Source organism: Melospiza melodia, chromosome 13, assembly GCF_035770615.1.
Source record: "Melospiza melodia melodia isolate bMelMel2 chromosome 13, bMelMel2.pri, whole genome shotgun sequence".
In the NCBI taxonomy this organism is placed as follows: domain Eukaryota; kingdom Metazoa; phylum Chordata; class Aves; order Passeriformes; family Passerellidae; genus Melospiza; species Melospiza melodia.
In genome coordinates, this window is record NC_086206.1 from 21,745,022 (window position 1) to 21,766,296 (window position 21,275).

Sequence of the window (21,275 nt, forward strand, 5' to 3'; positions counted from 1 at the left end):
CAAGAGCTGTTCCAAAGAAATGTATTAAGGACTAGAAAAAAAAAAATAGAGTCCAGGACTTTCTTCATTCCTCAGAGCTACTGTAAATTAAATATTAATACAGAAACTATTTCTGTGAGCAAAGGAAGCTCAGCACAGCGAGTTGTTTTTTTTACCTCATGAAAATATTCACTTTAAAGTGACACCTGACCTTAAAGCCACCACATCCTCCAGGGCAGAAGCATCAGTGGCAGCACAGGATTCCTAAATAAGCTGTCCCCACTCAAAACCATACAATTTATATGGTAACAGCACAGAAAATCACTGTGTTAGAGGGTAATTTTAATACTTTAATATAATTATTTAATTCAGCGTTACAAAGGGGTCAGTCTCAGCCTGGGGCAGTGTCCTGGAGGTATCCAAATTACAGACAGAAGCACCAGGAGACACCACCAAGAGGTGATCAAACCCACAGTTCATCATTCCCTGGCAGCTTTTGGAGTGCAAACCATCAAAGCTGAGCTCCTTTGTTCACATCCCTTTGCTCCAGAGCCCAGGGGCCTTGGGAATGAGACCCTGAGGAACAGCCCCGGCTGGGCCAAGAGCACATCCCTGCCATTCCATGCCGTTGTTGTGCCCAGCTCAGTGCTGCAGCCATCCCTTCTCAAGGGCTCGTTAATGCTCTGTCTCACCGTGGCCTGGGCCCACACAGCCCAGCTCTGAGCCCAGAGCCATTCCACAGCGATGGGAACAAGAGATGCAGCAGCTCTGAAGGCTCCTGCAGGCACAGAGATGTTCATCCACATTCCTCTCACGGAGTCACAAATGGTTTAGGCTGGAGAACCTCAAATCCCATCCCATCCCTGCCATGGCAGGGACATGTCCCACTGTCCAAGGGTGCTTCAAACCCCAATGTCCAGCCTGGCCTTGGGCACTGCCAGGGATCCAGGGGCAGCCACAGCTGCTCTGGGAATTCCATCCCAGCCCCTGCCCACCCTGCCAGGGAACAATTCCCAATATCCCATCCAGCCCTGCCCGCTGGCAGTGGGAGCCATTCCCTGTGCCCTGTCCCTCCATGCCTGTCCCCAGTCCCTCCCCAGCTCTCCTGGAGCCCTTCAGGGGCTCTGAGCTCTCCCTGGAGCTTCTCCCCTCCAGGTGAGCCCCCCCAGGTGCCCCAGCCTGGCTCCAGCCCTGGGGCAGACCCTGAGCAGCACTGGATGAAATCTCCCCAGGGTCCCACATTCCCTGCAGAGCAGCAATCAGCCCCAAGGACAGTCTCCAGCCACAGCAAACCCAAACTGCACTTCAACTGGAATTGTGGATGACCTTCAAGTAGGGGACACTTAAAAATACATCTGCATGTGCACATAGAGCTGTGGGTGTTTTAAATGCTTTCCTACCTCAGCAAGCTTGAGGTCAAGGGAATGAGGGAAGTTTCTCTACTTTATACACTCGAGGGTTTGGCTAAATTCAAATATTCAGGCTCCCCTTATAGCACTAAATAGCCAAACAGTGCAAGGAGAAAGAGAGGAGAATTTAGCAAAGGAAGGAGAATTCAGCTGTGTGACACCTTGCCAAAGGCAAAGCCCAGAGGAGCTGCTACCAGTTGGTTTAGACAGAGATTTCCTTCAGACTCTTGTAAAAGCAGCATTAAAAATGAGAGGAAGAAAGGATTCAGGACTGGGCAGCTGCTACATCCAGCTGCAGCCCTGGCTGGTGACAGGAAAAGAATACATGATTATTTCTCTTCATTATTTGTTTCCATGTTTTTATTTTGTCCAATTATTTACTACCTGTTGCTATTTGATTTTGACTCCATATAACTTCCATGCAGCATTAAAACTCTGTAATTATGTTAATGAACATAATTTACCAGACAGTAACAAGTAGATACCCTACCAGTCTCTAAGGTTACTCAAAATAATCAGAGAATCAGAGAACCATGGAATATCCTGAGTGGGAAGGGACCCACAAGGATCATCCAACCCAGGACGTCCCTGGTCACCAGAGCAGAGATCAGAGCTGCCCCTCCACAGGAATTCAAAGACAGGAGCAGGGCTGGTTTATTCCTTTATAAAGTTCCAAAGCAAAGCTCTCCAATGAACTTCTTTCCACTAACTTAAAATAAATTTCCCTGAATGTTTATTTCCTACATTATCTTCAACCCAAACGTGCATTTCTCTTACAAAAGTTAATTCCAATTAAGAGAACGCTGAAAGGCTTCCTGCAAAAAACAACTACAGGATATTGGCAAGACTACAAGAATGAGGTAAAAACTACTGAAGACAACAAAATAATTTTCTTCTGACTGTGCAACATAAAAAGAAAGTATATTTCTCACATGACACCAGCAATAAGTTTAGGACCAGCAGAAAATAAGCAGAGCTATTCAGTGCTGACCTTTGAATCCTTGTACTGCTCAACAGCCGAAAAATTATAAAAAAGGATAAAAATTACCAAAATCAGAGAACTCCTCCCATCATACCCACTCACATCCATCAAGCTGACCAGCTCCTCTCACTTTTCCAACTCTTTCAAGTATTTGCCACCCCCAAGCTGGAGGTGCCACATGCACATGACCACATCCAGCTCTGCTGCGGCCCTCCCATCTTTCACCAAACTGGCTGTCAAGACCTCCAGGAAATTCAGATTTAAGGTTAAACGTTCAGCAAGGAAACCAAGAACACTCACAGGGAACGTGCTCTGAAAACCACCTGGCTCTGCCCTACGGAGTCTGGGCCTCCCTGCAAGGCACACAACAATTTCTGAACTACAACTTTTCCTCAAATCCTCTGGGGCTTGAAAGCATTAACATTTTCTAAGGGTACCCAAGGAATTGATGGCTGTATTTTCACATTACTGCACGCTAGGATGAGTCCAGGCACACCAACTCCATCAAAATCCAGCCTTTCAGATCAGACAAAACCCAACTTCTGCCACTGATAGAACCAGGAGAACCCTCAGCATTCGCTCTGGGGCTTAGATAACCACCAAAACAAACACCTGGAAAACTCAGCTGTGGTGACACAGCGAGGAAGGGTGTAAAGTCCCCAACCAACACCAGGCCTCAGGCAGGAGAGCCATGGAATTATGCTTTGCACTGGGAGGGACCTTGAAGCTCATCTCCACCCCTGCCATGGGCAGGGACACCAGGACCAGGCTCCTCTGGTGTCACCACCTGCAATGAAAACACCACCAGTCCCTGGGACCTCCTGCCCCAAACACTAACACAGTTATGTGATATCAATTCATCCTGAATTTGCAGTTTAAGCCCAGGAGTGCAGTCTCACTGGGGTAACACAGGGTACCTGCAGTGCTCTGTGCCTGTCCTGCAGTCAGTGCTGGCTTTGGTGCTCCTGTGACTGCCCAGGAGAACCACAACCACCACCAGGGCCAGCCCACTGGCACTGCTAACTCACTGGGGCAAAAATACACGAAAAATAGGACTGCATGACCGATTTCACTTGCAAAAGCAAACACAGCATCCATTTACAGTGGCAATTTCCCAAAATAACCCATACACATGGCTGCTGTCCCTGCTCCTCTGCGAGAGGCTCATCAAGAAAGGTGACAAGCACATTCCTGGCTGATAAGGGAACCCCATGCACCCAGCTCCCCAGAAATAGCTGCTGTGCTCCAAAGTAACCTCTAATATCGATAATGACAGGGATTTAAATTTCAAATAAATTTAGATGAAAGATTAAAGTCAGCTCCAGCACCGTGGAGATGCTTGTCTTCCATAATGAAGGAGCCCATAAAAATAACAAGGGAGAAGATGTACACCCAAGCTCCTCAAAAAAAAAAAAAAAAAAAGGAATGAATTACTGATTTTTGCAGCTACTTAGTGGTAGGAACAGATGGTTCCAGGCAATAGTATTGACAACCTCCCAAGCTCCCACCCCCAAAGGTGAGCTGCTAAGTCTGCTCCAAATTCAAGAGTTAAAAACGTCGCAGCTGAGGGGGAGCTCAGGCAGTCCCAGAGCTCCAGCGCTGCCCTCTGCCCACTGCTGCCCTGCCTGGCCCCCTCCCAAGGGCTGTGCCTGCCCAAGCACCCAGGGCAGCTCCTGCAGCCATCTGCCCACCCCAGGGGCAGCCAGGGCACAGCCCTGGGAGGGAAGGCAGGCCAGGGATCAAACAGCTCTGAGGGAAAGCAAGCACAGCTCTCAGTGTTTGTCCACCAACGCAAAGCCACTTCTGAGGCTGAAGCCAGGCGTGTCAGCTTCCCAAAACAGCCAGGCACAGGGAGCACTTCTGGGAATCCCAGCCCTAGGAGCCTCTGCCATGGTGGGCACAGCCCACGGCCCCTCACTCCCTTCATGGCCTCAAGTTCCTGCAAAACACCCAAAACCTCCCCTCTCCCTGCACATCTCCAACAACTGGAAACAATCAGCCTGGCCAGTCACAGCCCAAGATCAAACACTGCCTAAAGCAGGAACTTGCTGAACACAATTCAGCCTTGGATTTCTGGAGAAGCCCAGCAAGCTACCATCAGACAGGGATAACACCCAGCAGCAAATAAAAGCTGCTGGAACACCTGAGTGAGCCCTAAGCCAGGGAGGAACGAGGCTGAGCCAGCAAAGCTCAGCCCTTGTTCTCCTGTTGTTCCAAAACCAAAGCTGTGCCAAGAATTTAGCCAAGAAAAAACATTGCTAAGGCCTGCTGCCCATCCCCACCCTCAGCATGGAACTGCAGGATGGTTTGGGATGGAAGGGACCTTAAAGCTCATCCCATTCAGCCCTGCCATGGACAGGACACCTTCCACAAGACCAGGGTGCTGCAGGCTCCATCCAGTCTCACTTTGAACACTTCCAGGGATGGGGCAATCCAACATTTCAGACTTATTTTTAGAATTGTTTTCTGGTTTTGTCAGAAGTCCCCTTCCAAGGGCTATCAGTGAGGCAGATCCATCACTTTTGCCTTTGCTTGCAATAACCATTTCCCATTTATCCAGGCATGTATGACAGAGGCTGCGCCTCCCTGTTTGTGTCAGACACTTGGGTGGCACAGCCAAATCACCTTCCACACAAGGTTTCCATAAATTCACGCTGGGAACACCTCTGGGCCACAATTCCCACCTCATTCCCACCTCCCAGGGTGTCCAGCAGCTGACCTGCTCCTTGGACAATGACTGTCCCACCTGCAGCCCCACTAAAGGTGCCCAAGGCACTGATGCATCTCCCTCAGCCATCCCCATGGCAGGCACGAATTCCCTGCACTCAAAACCACTCCCCTCATTTCAAAAGAGCTGAAATAACAAAATCCTAAATAACTCAGGATTTGAACATCAAAACCTCAGGATCACCACTACCTGCACAAAAGGGGAGGGAACAAGAACACCCCAAGCTTCATTCCACAAGTACAGCAGGAGAGAGAGCCTGGTCCTCCCTGTGGGCCTTTGGCCCATGAGCTCCCCAGGTGGGAACACCTTGCACACCTCCTGCTGCCAAGAGAATCATCTGCCCTTAATCACAGCCCATGGACACCTCTGGAAAACAAGGGATGGCAGCCACACCGTGTGTCACGCTGGGATGGCAGCCACACCGTGTGTCACGCTGCCACTTCACCCCCAGCCAGTGCCACCTTCTCAGGGCGGAGGCCACAACTCTCGGGAGCCCGTGTGGGTGCCCTGTGAACACCCATAAATAAATAAAACCCTGCTCACCACCCCACAACCTGCCCCCAGCGCTTTTACTTTCCCAAGAGATCACACCCAGGAGCACCACTGCACAACAATGGAACAGGAACTGGTCAAGAACCCCACAGATCCCTTCCCCAAAAACCTGTGTCACCCAGGCTGGGGAGCTCAGGAGCCTTCTCTGTGAATTAACAGCCTGGCAGTTCCTGGAAATGATGATCCCATGCTCTGTCTGCTTAGTAAACTCATTCCTAAATGCAAACAGGATTTTTAAGTGTACATTACATATTAGTTGATCTTAATCTACAAATTTCATAACCCAGAAGTGTGCATTTTTCAGTGCACATTACATGAGCTGATATAAATCTACAGAATCCTAACTCAAAAGCAAATTTCTTCTAAAAATGAGATTTTTCTGATCACTGTATAGCTCCCCAGAGAAGAAAATTATTCAAAACCAAGCAGATTCAGAGAAAAAGCCTAACCAACCATCTTGCTCTTTTCAAGCAGTTATTGACATGGTTTTCTCCAGTTCTAAACACTAGAGGAAGGAGAAAAAGGGCTGTATTTGGTTGTGGGTTGCTCTCACCAAGAACTCCCTGTGTCTGTGCCATGGTGAATAAATGGACCAAAATTACACCCAACGAACAAGTCAAGCAAGACATTTTTCAAAGCAGCCCCTGCTCGGCTCAGGTCTGTTCATTAAGGCGCTGCATTGTGCTCCAGCTTGGCTTATTAGCAGTGGAAAGGTCAGGGAAAGTGAATTAATGGAAGTGCTGCGCTCTCCAACATCTGACATGCAGGAGAGGAGCCTCCCTACCTACACTGCTCCTGAAAGGTGCCTTCAAATTGAGGGCATGTAGGTGGCACCTGCCAAAAGTGCCATGTGAATAACATTGGCAATTTAACAAATTCTAGGAAAATACAGAGAACTGTAAAAGCAGCAATTCAAGCACTCAAAGCAAATGCTTGTGCTGAGATTACAGTTGAAAAAGCAGCTTTTTCATGGGGACAGGGGAAAGGATTTAAAGCTCTTTCCTCTAGGTCTCAGCAGGGTTTTGCGTCCAAAAACTCAAGGCTTGTTTGACCCACAAAGAACTCCAGGCTCCCAGTTAAGCCACCTCTGCTTAACTCTGCTGGCAGTGAAGACAGGGGTTTGACAGTCAAATTTAGTCTGTGTCCCTCCAGAACACAGCCACACAAACATTCAGCGCTCCTGAGGGCCGTGCAGACCCACCCCACACACAGGGGGACAGGGCAGGAGCTGGGGTGCTCCCCCTCAGCCCCACAGAGCAGAACAAACCCAAGCTGGCTCTGCAGAAACGCTCTGGGCAAACCTGCACCTGGAGAGCCTCCCAGCTGCTTTGGGAGCCTCCAAAACCCCTGTTTGAACAAGAGAAAGGCTCCAGCACAAGTCAGCAAACCCACAACCACACAACTCTGCTTCTTTAATGCTGCACTGAGCCATGGAATTGTTTGGGTTGGAAGGGATCTCAAAGCTCCTCTCATTTCACCCCCTGCCATGGCAGGGACACCTTCCACCATCCCAGGGTGCTCCAAACCCCAATGTCCAGCCTGGCCTTGGGCACTTCCAGGGATCCAGGGCAGCCACAGCTGCTCTGGGCACCTGTGCCAGGGCTCCCCACCCTCACAGGGAAGGATTCCTTCCCAATATCCCATCTAACCCTCCCCTCTGGCAGTGGAAGCCATTCCCTGTGTCCTGTCCCTCCATCCCTTGCCCAAATTCCCTCTCCAGCTCTCCTGGAGCCCCTCAGGGCGTGGGAAGAAGCTCTGGAGGTCTTTCCAGTGTCTCCTCTCCCACAGCCCTACCTTTCTCAGACTATTAATCCCCCCTTGCACATGGCTTCCCCTCACCAGACCCTGCTTCATAACACACCAGGTTCTTCAATCCAAAAGCCAACACTTCCATACCCCAGGACCCCATGGAAAGCTCTCCCAGGCCCCACAATGACCAACACCCTAAAGACCCAACGCACACTGCACTGCCATAGGGTTATCCTCCAGCCCCTCTCATCTGGAAGGGGTGAGAACTGAAGCACACAGGAATAAAAGGCAGCAAGCTCAGAAGAACAGCTCCTGCAGAGAAATACCCTCCTGGTGGAACAGTGAGCTCCATTTCCCCAGAGCAGCCAGAGCTGAGAGCTGTTTGTGAACACGTTTCAGAGCATTAATAGAAAAACAGCGAGCAGTTAAGTGAAGTCACGTTCCAGCTAAACAACGCTGCCATTATTGCAGCATCTGACTTTGTGAGGACAATTCAATGCTGGCAGTGTATTGTAATTGCTTTTCCACTCCAGGCCCCAGCTTTACAATCTGCCCTTCTCGGGAGGTCAGAGCAGGGCTGCAGCTCGGAAAGCAATTCTGCTCCTCATTCATCCCTTTAATCCCACACCTGCATATTCATCAGGAGCTCCCTGAGACAGCCCTGCCGCAGCACCAGCACAGCTGGGAGGAAGCCCTGACCCCTCTGCATCCCCGGGAAGGTGTGGGGGACAGGGGTGCCCCCAGCCAGCTGTGACAGGGCTGGGGCGCAGGGCTGGGGTGCAGTGGGGTCAGCCCAGGGCAGGACAGGCCCAGAGTGCTGCAGCCACCCCTGCTGCCAGCAGCAAAGCAGCAGCGAGCAGCCCTGCCCAGACAAGCTGTGCCTGCCCCAGCCCTGCCAGTGTCCGGGGCTGGGAGCAGCCTGGGGTAGGGGAAGGTGTCCCTGCCCACGGTGGGGGTGGAACCAGATGTGCTTTAAGGTCTTTCCAACCCAAACCACTCCATGACTCTGCAATGACCTGGCTTGCTTCAAGCAAACCCTTCCAAACAGAGTTGTGCAAACACACCTGAATTTTGGGTAAGTTTTTGTTATCCTGGTTTGAAAAGGACAGTCTGCATTCAGAAAGCCCAACACCACTTACTCCAAAACTCAGAAGGAAAAACCTTTGTCCCCAGCTACGAAATAAAACGGGCAGCAAACAGCAACCAGCCTGATTTATAATTGATGCCAGGGCTAAGCTGGGTTTTTCAGGGCCCTGCAGAGCTCCCAGGAAGGAGGGCAGAGCTCCACACACACCAGGAAAAGGGCTCACACCTGATACACTTTAATTACCTAACAACACTGCCAGAGTCACCGATGCCTGCTCTGCTTTGTCTTACTGTGAAAGGCTTCTCCTGCTATTAATATTCACCAGGGGAAGCTGAAATAACATCTTCTCTGCATCTGAATACTTCCAAATTATCATGGCCACACTATACACAACGATTCTTAATTATTTTTTCCTCAAAATCCAGGACAGAAGACACCTCTCAGCCTGCAGAGGCAGGGCTGCACACACTGAGCAGCTCTCCTTCCTCGTGCTGACAACCTCACCACAAATAATCCCTCTGAACCCAGAGGTCAGCCAAGGACCCAGGGCCCCAAGGCAGGAGCCACGCTCTGTATGATCCACTGGGAGCCTTCTCCAAAGGATTTCTGGCCATGCTGGGGGTGACCCTGAGCCCCACACAGGCACTGCCCACCCAGTTCTGCTCAGCTCCCACCACACCAAACCAACACAGCAAAAAAACCCAGCCAGAACAGCCCCCTGCTCATCTCCCACCACACCAAACCAACACAGCAAAAAAACCCAGCCAGAACAGACCCCTGCTCATCTCCCACCACACCAAACCAACACAGCAAAACAACCCAAAAACCCAGCCAGAACAGCCCCATGCCCATCTCCCACCACACCAAACCAACACAGCAAAAAAACCCAGCCAGAACAGCCCTCTGCTCAGCTCCCACCACACCAAACCAACACAGCAAAAAACCAAAAAACCCAGCCAGAACAGCCCTCTGCTCATCTCCCACCACACCAAACCAACACGGCAAAAACACCCAGCCAGAACAGACCCCTGCTCATCTCCCACCACACCAAACCACCAGCACAGCAAAAACACCCAGCCAGAACAGACCCCTGTCTCCAGCTCCAGCCACACCACCAGGATTTCCAGGGCAGCACCAGCCTCTCCCAGCCGCTCGCACAAAACAGAGGCCAAAATCTCATTTTTCCCCCCTAAACTCCACTCTACCACAGCCTGTTATTTCTGCATCTGTTAATGCTTCCAAAAAGTTGAATCCTAACATTGCATCCAACTGTAGTCTCAGCAGATTGGGAGGTTTCTCTGCCCAAAATGAAACGTAGGTGCCATCTGTTTCAATTAGGCTAATCACAAGGAGACATAACACTGGGAAACTTAAGAGACTTTGGGTTTTTTTCAAGGCATTTTGAAAGCAAAGAGAAAGAAAGGGGTATTATTTAATACTCAGCAGTCAGCAGCACCAACAAGCTGCACAGTCTGCTGGGCAAACCTGTGCTGGAACTGCCCACGCAGGAAAGTTCACTTTTATTTCACTGAGGTCAGAGAAAAACTTGCTAAATTCAAAATTTTCTAAAATTAAAAAGACATCTCAGGACTACAGACAACTCCCAAAATATTCTTGGTTAGTACCTTTTATATATGCCATAGAACTTGTAATTTTTTGCTTTCAAATTTCAGAAAATAAAGAAAAACATTTGAAAAAGGCAAAACCAAACAGTCCAACAGAGACACAAGCACTCGTGAGGGAATACACCAGAAATTTTGGACAGAAGCAAAGTCAATATTTACCGATTCCATAGCTGAAAGCTGTTCTTCACAGGACATATATTAAAATCCAACAGAGGTGTGTCCCAAAAACGCAGTGTAATCTGAAAAACACAGGAATTTGTTCATTAGAAAATTAAAACAAGTGAATTTTATTCACAACACGCACACGGGATTTGAGTACATGAAGGTTACCAAGTACAAACCCTTGCCTAATCCACAAATAAACTTCCTGATAACCACTCTGCACAAACACAGGAATAAAGGAAAGAGTGGAACCTCAGCCAAGCATCCACCTTCTTCCCTAACTTTCTGATAATAGCTTTTTTTAAAAATCACCTGCTTCAAGGTTCCTGGAACCATCTGGGTGGGCTCAGAGGCATTTTATTTACAAATGAGGGCGTGTCATCCCCAAACCCAGAGAAAGGCAGGGCCAGCAGGAGCTCCTGAGCCCGGAATTCACCTTCCCAACAACCCCCATGGAACTGCCCGTGGCACAAGCGCTCTCTTTCCAAGCACACCCTTGCTCTCAATAGCAGTGAATCCATTACAAAGCTCTAAGTTGTTTTTTTGGGGTTTCTCTGACCAGCTCTTGCTGTACTCTCAAGGATGTTTTTCCAGCTCCCAATTCCCAAAGTGGAGTTTCTGATGCAGGGCAGGAACCAGCAGGAGCTCTCAGCACCCAAGGCAAAGGGGAATTACACTCATTAGCTGGCACACATGAAAGGCCTGGCAGGTTCCAAGCCAAAACCTGCACTCCTCACTGTTCCCAAGCTGGAGGAGCCCGGTGGGATGGCGAGGGACCCACAGGGATGGAAATGAGCACCCTGAGGAACTGGGAGCACTGGGCCTTCCCCAGTCCCAGTGATGTTATTCTGGTCTGCTCAAACTGGTGAAAGGGTGAGCTGCCAGCTCCACAGCCTGCTCATGCCAAATGCCCCAAAACCCCCATTCCATCCCATCTCTGAGCACTGCAGACCACACTGAGGGACAGAGTGACCACCCCTGCTTCATTTACACTGAGAAGATCTGAATTTCTTCCCTCTCAGAGCTCGTGACAGTTTTATGCTTTACCAGCACTCGCCACCTCACAAACAACCTCCCTGATGTACTGGATTTGGACAGCTGCTTTCCAAGGGGATGGTTCCTCCCAAGAACCATCCAGGAGAGGCTCTGAGGCCAGCTGGGACTGACACACAGTGGAGGAGATCAGGAACCCTGGGAGAGCCTTGTTTGTTTTGGGAAACTTTCACTCCCAATGAGAAGCCAAAGGGAAGATGTCCAGATGAGCAACGCAGCTGCATCCAGGGCAGAGCTGCTTCCAGCTGGGCTCAGGGAGCTCTTGGGAACCTCAGTGAAAGAACAGGCCAAAATAAACCCCAAAACCCAGAGGAAGACGCGAAAGCCCAGGGTCCTGACTCAAAGAAAGGAATCCTACAGCAGGTAAACTTCTCCAGATGGGCAAAATGGAAATTTTCTGGCATTTTTCTTTTAGAAGAGTAAAGGAGATGCAGACACATGGCAATCTCGTGGACTCTTCCAAGGCCAAGGAGCCCTGGGGCACTGAGGGATCCCTGATGGGAACGCAGCCCTGTGGAGCACATGGCAGTGCTTGCACAGCACCTTTTCCAGCAGGATTCCCCTGCTCCCTCATCCTCTTCTCCACAGTAACAGTCACATCACCAATTAGCATTTCAACAGCAATAGGAGATAAAGTGGGGGGAAAACAGCTGAACTTCCAACTGCATTGTCTGGAACTGCAGCAGTGCTGCTTGCTGACAGCAGTGACTGTCAGGGAACCATGGAATGGTCTGAGTGGGAAGGACCCCAAAGTTCATCCCATTCCATCCCCTCATGGGCAGGCACACCTTCCACTGGCCCAGGCTGCTCCAACCCGGCCTCGGCCACTTCTCTGGGCAACAACTGAGAATCAAAATCACCAAAAAGTCTACAGAGATCAGTCCCAGGACACTGACAGATCATTTTCAAGGTCTATTTACAGCTGCTTGCTGGCCCACATACAGCAGATTGATTCATTCCTTGGCTCACACATAAACATACAGAAAGCACCGTAACGCTGAAACAGCGACCACACGTGAGCCAAGTAATTTTCACAAGGAACATGGCACCATTTTTTAATGAAATTGTTATCAAATCACTTAGGAATGCAGCAAACCCTCCAGTGGGAGATGCCCAGCACAGCCTCTCTGGCTGTACGTGGTCGGGTCACTCACACAACGTTCCTGCTGCACGGAATCCAACATTGCAATTTAAACCCAACTCCACTTCCAACAGCCACATTACAATTAATAAACACATCTAGCCATCCCATTTGCTTAGCTTTAGCTGATGAAAATGTATCACTTCACAAAGTACCATCACTGCCCTTGTCCCTCCTGGGATCCTGCAGGGCTGACCATGGACAAGGCTCCAGTCCTGAGCTCACGGTGCTGCTCAGGAGCCCCTGCAGTGCCCAACTGCTCTGCCTGTGCCTTGAAACGGGCATGCAAACACCAAATTACCAAGGGCTCAACGTGGCCAGGCTCTGGTTTAAAACAGGTTCAGTCTTGCAAGACCTGGGACACTTTATTTTCTGTTAACACAAAGCAACTTGGAAACTCTGGGAAAGCAGACAGTTCCACCAAAATAAATATATAAATGCTAAAATTTCTACATTTTCTTACCAACTCGTGATCTTAACACTGACCAGAGGGTCCCTCAGCACCTCCCTGAATCAGTGATTCCTGCTGCACCCACACACAGATCAGGACTCCACATTCAGAGCACAGCATGCAGCTCCTGCCAGCATTCCATCGAAAACATTGGGAATTACATAATTCAAACCTCCTTAATGAAAGGGTATCTTGTAACTCCACAGAAATTAGTATGTGAAGATGGAAAATGCCTTACAATCCCAAGCTGTGACCTGAAAAATACTGCCATTAGCTGCAGACTCCTCACACCAGAGCAGCTAGGATGTGGCAGCAACAGCAACTGGTCCCAGCAGCAAGGTGGGAATTGGCTTCCTTGAAGGAACAAACCAGTTCTCTGGTTTATTCAGAGTCCCCATGAAAAATGTGTTTGGGATTCAATGGTTTCATACACCTGAATGTTCTCAATTTGATCAATAATGCAGAAAGGTTCTGCTTAAATCTCCATTTTACAGGGAGCAGGAAAGGAGCCACTGCTGCTGTCTCATCCCAGGAAATCCAGAGGCCAATCCCCACAAATGTGGCCTCACCATTACTGTTTCTTTGAGGGAAGGAGTTGGATTTGGGCCCCAAGTCAGACCTGCATCAATTCAGATTTTATAGAGACCCAGAACTAAGCAGCATAAGAGGATATCAGAGATTTAGATTCTGGTTTAGACCAACTTTTGAATGGATAAAATCTCTGGGGAACAAGAGAACCTTTTTCCACAGCACTCATCTGCTTCCCTCAGAGTAATTCCAGGAAGAGACAGAATTTCAATAAGGCATCTCTTGAGGGCTGCTAAGAGAAAAGACACCCATGGGAGCACCCAGACCCACGGAGCTCCTGCTCCCAGAGCAGCCCCATCACCTCCCGTGCAGAATCAAGGGGGAACAAGTACAGCAAATTTGGAGGGAGGGGAAACTTGCAAGTGTTCTCCAATGCACTCCCCAGGCACAGCCTGACAGAGCACAGCCAGAGCTTCCACCTGCTGAAATGCGGGAAAATGCTGAAATCCCACTGTAATTCTAGAACCTAAGAAAATTCAGACTGGGTGTTGTCATCCTATTGCAGGGGTTCCATACTGTTATCTCCTATCACAAAGGTTCCATACCTTGATGTTCCTCAAGGGCAGCTCCTCAGAGCACTGACTCTTTCCTCTTCACAAAGCAGCCACTGACTCCAGCTCCCCTCTCAACACCACCCCACTCTTTTATAGCATCTTCTCATTGCTTACACCTGTGGCCTGTTAAAGCCAGGCCTGCTCCTAATCTTTGATAATTGGCCCAGCTGCAACTCCTTAGGGGCAGGATTACTTTCTACACTATCTTTATTTTCTTATATATACAGCTGGAGACTGGGGGAAGAACCCACAAGCAGCAGCACTACAAACCCCACAGATATCTCCCATAAATACCCATGGGCTCCTTCTGCTGGAGCTGGGGGAAGAAAATGTGCCACCTACAGAGAAACAGAGCAGAAACGCCTGTCCCACCCCAGGGAGAGCCAGAACAGCCCAGGCCAGCACAGCAGGAAAGCTCTGCTGGCCCTCAAGGGATGGACACTGAGCACAGATCATCAGACTTATGGAGTTTCCCTTTAGGAGCCTGGAAAAGCACCCTCAGAGCACTCCATGCAGCTCAGGACTCCCTAGAAAGAGGAGGAAAAGAAGAGGTGTGTGCTTTCCAGATCTGAAGGGGGATAAAGAGGTGTTTCCAAGAAATCCCCATAAATTTGAGATAAATACCCCTGCAGCCTATCAGGGGCTGCCAGCACAGCCACCCCCAGGCACACACAGGGCAAACCCTCACGTCCCCACCCTTCTCAGAGAGATTCCAGCATGGGGTGAGCTCCAGGACCTGCCTTTGAACACAATTTATGAATATTCCCACAGCAATCACAACCCAGCTATGCTCAAACAGCAGCAGCTACCCAAGTGAAAAGCCAAAGCACGCAGAGAATTCCACCAGTCCTAAAAAAAAAAAAAAAAAAACACAAAAAAATCCACCTTTCAGCATGTTTGATTGTGACAAAATTGTAGCATCAAGTAAAATTTAATTAGATGGCTTTCAGAACGAAAGTAGGTGATATATTCTTGAAGTTCCTTTATTTTGCCCTGCAGATAAGATGTATGCTGAGATCTACAGTTTTTAAAGCTTGTGTTGTCTGTGCTACTTGATAAAAAATACAAAATAAGCTGATACTGTACCAAAAACACAGACACTTGTGTGGGCTGAAGAGCCCAAGGTTTAATTTGTGCCACTGCAATAAGCACAAAGGGCAGGAAAGATGTGATTCCTGGGAAAACAAATTGTCCTTTAGGAGTTCTAACTGAAAGTCTGACATGGACAAGGCTGTCCCTAGGAATGGGGGAAGCCTGAATTCAGGAATGACCAAGCTGTTTGGGGATCTGCAGTGAATTTGGGGAGGTCACAATCTGTGGTGACATCACAGAACCACAGAATGGTTTGGGTTGGAAGGGATCTCAAATTTAGTCTTGTTCCTGCCCCACCTTGGCCACCTTCCACTACCCCAGGTTGTTCCAAGTCCCTTCCAACCCATCCTTGGACACTTCCAGGAATGGGGATTGAGCTCCAACAGGTTGAACTTCCCCGACCCAGTGAAGACAAGAAGGGAGGATGTGTCCTAGGATTAAAGCCATGATTTCAGGTGAGCTCACAGCTGCTGTCACAGCTCAGGCTCCTCCTTTGCATTATTCCTAAATGCAGGTGAGGTGGCACAAACACATCCCTGCCCGTGCCCTCCCCAAGCCCACTCAGCTGCCCCAGCACAGTGGATGATGCCACTGGGCCACAACGAGCCCCATTTCAAAATCAATCTGCATTGCTTACTCTGTGCCCAGCTTTAACACATGGAGAAAATTCCATTTTTCAAGAGAAAAGAGTGACAGACAGACACATTTGTCACCTCTGCAGTCCCAGACATTTGCATCCGTGTAATTCCATGGCAAATTGGATACGGGTTACTATTAATATCTGAACTATTTCCTTTCCTTTCTGCACGCTGATTGGTGAAAGAGATGCAAGCATCCCATTTTAAAGCACACTAATTAGCCAGGGAGGAGTCAAGGAAGTCCCTGTTCAGCCTTCAGGAACAGACAGGCTCCCTCACAGAGGGAAAACACAGCAAACATCCATGGAGTGCTCCTGGCTGGATTCTGAGCTGGCTGGATGTCACCTCCCCAGCCAAGAAAACTCCCTGTGGTGACAGGAAAGTTACAACCAGACAATTCAACAGCTCAGCTACAGGTTTTTTAGGAATATGCAGGTGGCAGCCCCACACCCAGCTATGCAGGATCGGACACCGTTACCTGGCTGGACAATCCAGGAGGTCCCCACAAAGAAACGTGAAAAATGTAATTGTAGAATGTGCTCAAGTCTACAATTCCTGAGTTACAAGTGCCTTACAACCGCCTCAAATTACACAGCAAAGAAAGAGCTGAAAGGAAGCACCTCCCTGATTTCCACACAGCATCCCTCCCCTATTGTCTGGGGCCTGGCAAGTTAAGGTCAGAATAAAAAGATTCCTTAAAAATCCCACATACATTGAAAGCACCTACAGCTTCCACTGATCTTTTTTCCTTTCTATTCTAAGCCCTGAACAGGTTTAAGTAGCAGTTGTCATCATTAAAGAAGCTGCTCCCCTCCCACTTTCCATTCTCCTGAGGCAGGAGCATCCTGGCACACCAGGCACAGGTGAGGAGCAGCTGTCTCACTCAGGGGACAGAAATCCAGGCTGGAAAGGGTGTGAGGAGGGCACAGGGATCAGAGAGCACTGCTGAATAATGAAATAAGGAAATGCAGCAATCAGTAATAATGCTAAAATAAGGAAGTCCCATGTCTGCCTGTGCCCACTGAGGTGCCCCAGCTGCTATGGGGGGATTGAGGGACACAGGGTCTGTCCCTGCCCAGCTGCTGGTGCCCAGCTTCTCTCCTGGGCACTCCAGGGCTGCCCATGCCCAGCTGAACCTGGCAGTCCATCAGGAACCCCCCAATGCTCCCCTGGGCACTCCAGGGCTGTCCATGCCCAGCTGAACCTGGCAGTGCATCAGGAACCCCCCAATGCTCCCCTGGGCACTGCAGGGCTGTCCATGCCCAGCTGGACCTGGCAGTGCATCAGGAACCCCCAGTGCTCCCCCAATGCTCCCCAGGGCTGTCCATGCCCAGCTGGACCTGGCAGTCCATCAGGAACCCTCAGTGCTCCCCAGGGCAGCACTCCCTGCTCCAGGGGCCAGGCTGGAGGGTGGGGGAGCCCCAGCACACAGCCCTGCACCCCAGGCAGGGCACGGCCCAGCCAAACAAGCAGCACAGAGGGAGGCAAGGAAAACGCTCAGAGGACGAAAGGACAGAGTCAGGATTAAACCCAGGCCTTGATCCCCGGCCAAATGGCCGACCCATAAACCCACGCAACTTCCAGAGCCAATTTAAAATCCTCAGTGTGGTACACTTTAGGTTATAAAATCATATTTAGACACACATTTTGAAGTGTTCTTTGCTCTGCTGGTGGCTAAAAACAATTCCTTTGTCATCAAATCTTGCTTCAGCAAGCTGACGTGACGTTTTTAACTCAGGAAATAAGATAATTATGGTTCAAGGTAAACAACTACAACTGTGCATCATAAACAGTTTCTAATTTTAAGCCTGAGTCCCTCTAATGCCATCCATATTTTAAAGACAGTTTCCTTACAAATGGTTCAGGCTGTCTGAGCAGCTTGTGACTGAGCCTGTGCTAATGAGCAGCAGCAAGGCAGCACAGCCAGGGAAAACAGAGCCTGGTGCAGCAGGTGAGCTCCTGAGCCAACACCAAGGCATGGTTTGGGTTGGAAGGGACCTCAAAGCCCATCCAGTGCCACCCATCAGGGGCAGGGACACCTCCCACCATCCCAGGCTGTTCCAAGCCCCATCCAACCTGGCCTTGGATCCAGGGCAGCCACAGCTCCTCTTTGCCAGGGCTTCAAAACCCTCTCAGCCAAAACCTTACTCCTGATATCCAAGGTAAATCCTTCCTCCTTTCAGTGTGAAGCCAGTCCTCCCTGTTCTGCCACTCCAGGCCCTGGTCCAGACTCCCTCTCCAGCTCTCCTGGAGCCCCTCCATCCCTGCAAGGGGTTCCAAGGTCTGCCCAGAAACTTCTCTTCTCCAGGCTGAACCAGCCCAGCCCTCCCAGCCCGTCAAGGTAAGCCAAACATCAAAGGAGGGAAATACACTCTGAATGTTAAATAGTGGGGAGGCCAAAGCTCCTCGTGGAGCAGGGAGAAAACAAAGCTGCTGCTGCTGCTTACGCAACGCCTGCGCTGCAGCCAGCCCAGACCTCAAACGCCCCATGGCACCAAGAGCACAGCTCAAGTTGGAACTCGTGAAGAGAATCAGCACTGAGCTGTTCAGCAGCAGGCAGAGAAGGCAGCTCCAGCCCCTCAGAGCTGGGTCTGAATCAGCCCTCGTGCTAAAACGTTCCCAAAGCACCTGGGAACAAAGGCAGGCAGGAGGGGCAGCATCCCTGCCCCAGGAAGGCTGGAGCACATGGGGTGAGCAGGGCTGGAGCTCCAGGAGGCGTGGAGGGCTCGAGCTGTGCCTGCCTCGGGGATGGAGCACTGCTCAGAGGCAGCAATAACTCCAGGAGGGCTCTGAGGTGTCAGCCTGGCAGGATCCCGTTCCTCCCAGCCCAGGAAAATGGGTTCAATAACAGCCAAACGAGCCCAGCTGGATGGGGGAAGGTGGCAGAGGAACCCAGCTCCCACAGAGCTGCTCTGGAAGAGCCAGGAGTGGTCAGAAAAACCCCAAAATCCAGCGGTGGGAACGCTCCCGAACAGCACAGAGGGATCAGCCTGGGAGAGCTCGCTCCTCCAAAACTTCTCCTCACTAAACAATTCCAAAGCACCCCACCCCACTGCTGCTATTGTTGTCAGAGAGGGAATTCCAAGCAGAACAATAATTTCCACGACATTTTTCCGTTGCAAGAAGAAAGCTGGTAATGCTGCACAGCAAAAATAAAATTTCCACAGCAGCTCAGCCAGCAGCACGAGCCTCCTTCCTAAAGGAGCAGATTAACGTGCCTGCAGTCTGCTGTGCAGCAGGGATGTATTTTTAGCTCCAAGGATCCGAAGGCAGCGATGTGGTGGAAGCCCCCCAGGCTGGAGATAGCCATGGGAGGTTCATCTCTCTGCACCCTGGAGAGGGCAGCTCATTAAAAGGCTGCTCAGAGCAGAAGGAAACAATTCACCCATTCCCTGAAGAAATCCCTCTTCCCACGGCTGCACACGAGGCAGCTCCTCTAACCTCCCCACCCCCCAGCTCATCCTGATTTGCACCATTTTTGGGGAGCAGCAATGCATTAATCTCTTTACTCCCAGATCTCTGGCACAATTAATGGAGATAAATTCAAAGCCATGCTCATGGCACAACATGGGATGAGGGGCTCAAAGCCAATCTGAGTGTCCAGGAGACTAAAAGGAGCAGAACAACAGTTTGGCTTTATGCTTTACCTGCAGCTGACCCTTTTCTGTGAGTGCTGGTAAAGCAGCATCAGTTGCTGGCAAAACCCAAGTGAGTGAACCTGAACAACATCATGGACTGGTTTGGGTTGGAAGGGACCCTCAGGCCCATCCAGTGCCACCCCTGCCATGGCAGGGACACCTCCCACTGTCCCAGGTGCTCCCAGCCCCATCCAGCCTGGCCTTGGGCACTGCCAGGGATCCAGGGGCAGCCCCAGCTGCTCTGGGCACCTGTGCCAGGGCCTCAGCACCCTCACAGGGAACAATTCCTGCCCAATATCCCAACTAACCCTTTCCTCGGGCAGTGGGAGCCATTCCCTTGTCCTGGCACTCCAAATCCCAGTGAAGAAAATCCTCAAAGTGAAGCTCCCAAGGCAGCCAAACACCTCAATGGCCACCAAAGCCTCTCTGCTCTCCTGGCTACCAGGAGCCAATGTTTAACCCAATTATCAGGTGCAGGAGTCCATTCCCAGGCCACAAAAGGTGACTTAGTCACATTAACTTCTACCTACAACAGTGCCATTCATCACCAAGCCTTCAGGGACACACCTTTGGGAAAAACACCTGGCAGGTGTGCAGGGATCCCTGCCTCAGATCCAGGAGTGAAAAAAACGGAATAAAACACAAGCAAAACTATGAATTAGAGAGTAATCAATACTTAGAGAGTTTATTATTCCATAAATTGCCAGGTGTTCTGGCTGTCCCATCCAAGAGCTCAGAGACAGCAGTGCCTGGATGCAGATTGCTTCACCTATCTACCTGCAGAGGTGCATTTGGGAACCCCAGATGTGCCACTGGGGAACTCAAATGCTCAATTCTGAGTATTCACAGGACAACAGGCAGAAAAGGAGAGGAAAAATGAAAATAAAGCAAAAATGCAGAAAGTCTACTCACAAGACCCAGAAGTCCTGAGTAGAGCCAAGCTATTTTTCAGACTCTTATTAAAATCAGACTGGCCTCAGACTGTGAATCACATTCACCCTTCGTGAGTAGCAAAAGAGCACCAACATCAGCCAGTGAAAGACACAGAAATGCAGAGGGGACTTCTACAGCCAAGGCTCCTCCACACCCACAGCACCCACTGGACTGAGCTCACACACCTCAAAAACCAGTTTGTAACACTCCCAGCACCCACCAAAGGCAGAGATACTAAAATCTGGTGTGTGGGTCTAGGAAAACAAAGCTTTGCTTCAGCCCTGCCTCCCCCCCTGAGCCCTTCCTCCTCCCAATGCCTGAAATAGGATGTTACACTACTTGTTTATACACCATTACAGAAAAACATGCTGGGTTTCTTCATCCTGCATTACAGAACAAAGCGTTACCCAATTCCCCTGTAAAGCACCAAGAAATAACTGTGAGCCCATCTGCATGGGGAAGCATCCACGTGCTGGAGGAACCCAGCCTTATGTAAGCAGCCATGGTGTCTGACCACAGCCAGGGAAGGAGCAAGGCAGCTTCCCTTAAACCCCACCCCGAAATTCACTTGGAGGGTCTGATTCAGGGGACAAATGAAATTCATGTCCCTAAGTTGCAATTTGAGGTTCCTGCCATCAGTGCACCCAGAGCAAAGAAGGCTGGGTGGTTGATTTCCCATCCTGGAGCTCATCCCCATTAACCAAAAATGAACCATTTGTTGACAGGTGAGCTCAGTTTGAACCCATGCCACCACCATTCTTATCTCAGGAGTCAGAGGCAGCTCCCTCCAAGGATCCAGCAAAGGCAGAGATCAGCATCCCAGAACAGCAATCTGGGCACTGATAATCCTGGAGATCACAGAGCACTTCAGTTTGGAAAAGCCTCTGAGATCGCCAAGGCCAGCAGTGCCAGCA

At 50.0% G+C, this 21,275-nt stretch overlaps 1 protein-coding gene across 3 annotated transcripts in view; it reads right to left on the reverse strand.

Moving 5' to 3' along the window:
* The window catches only part of ANKRD11 (ankyrin repeat domain containing 11), a 127,022-nt gene that overhangs the window by 94,058 nt on the left and 11,689 nt on the right, over positions 1 to 21,275 (reverse strand). For all 3 annotated transcript variants that reach the window (XM_063168207.1, XM_063168208.1, XM_063168209.1), the window contains exon 2: positions 10,271 to 10,350. The gene's annotated coding sequence lies outside the window, so the exon portion shown is untranslated. The remainder of the gene's footprint in view (positions 1 to 10,270; positions 10,351 to 21,275) is intronic.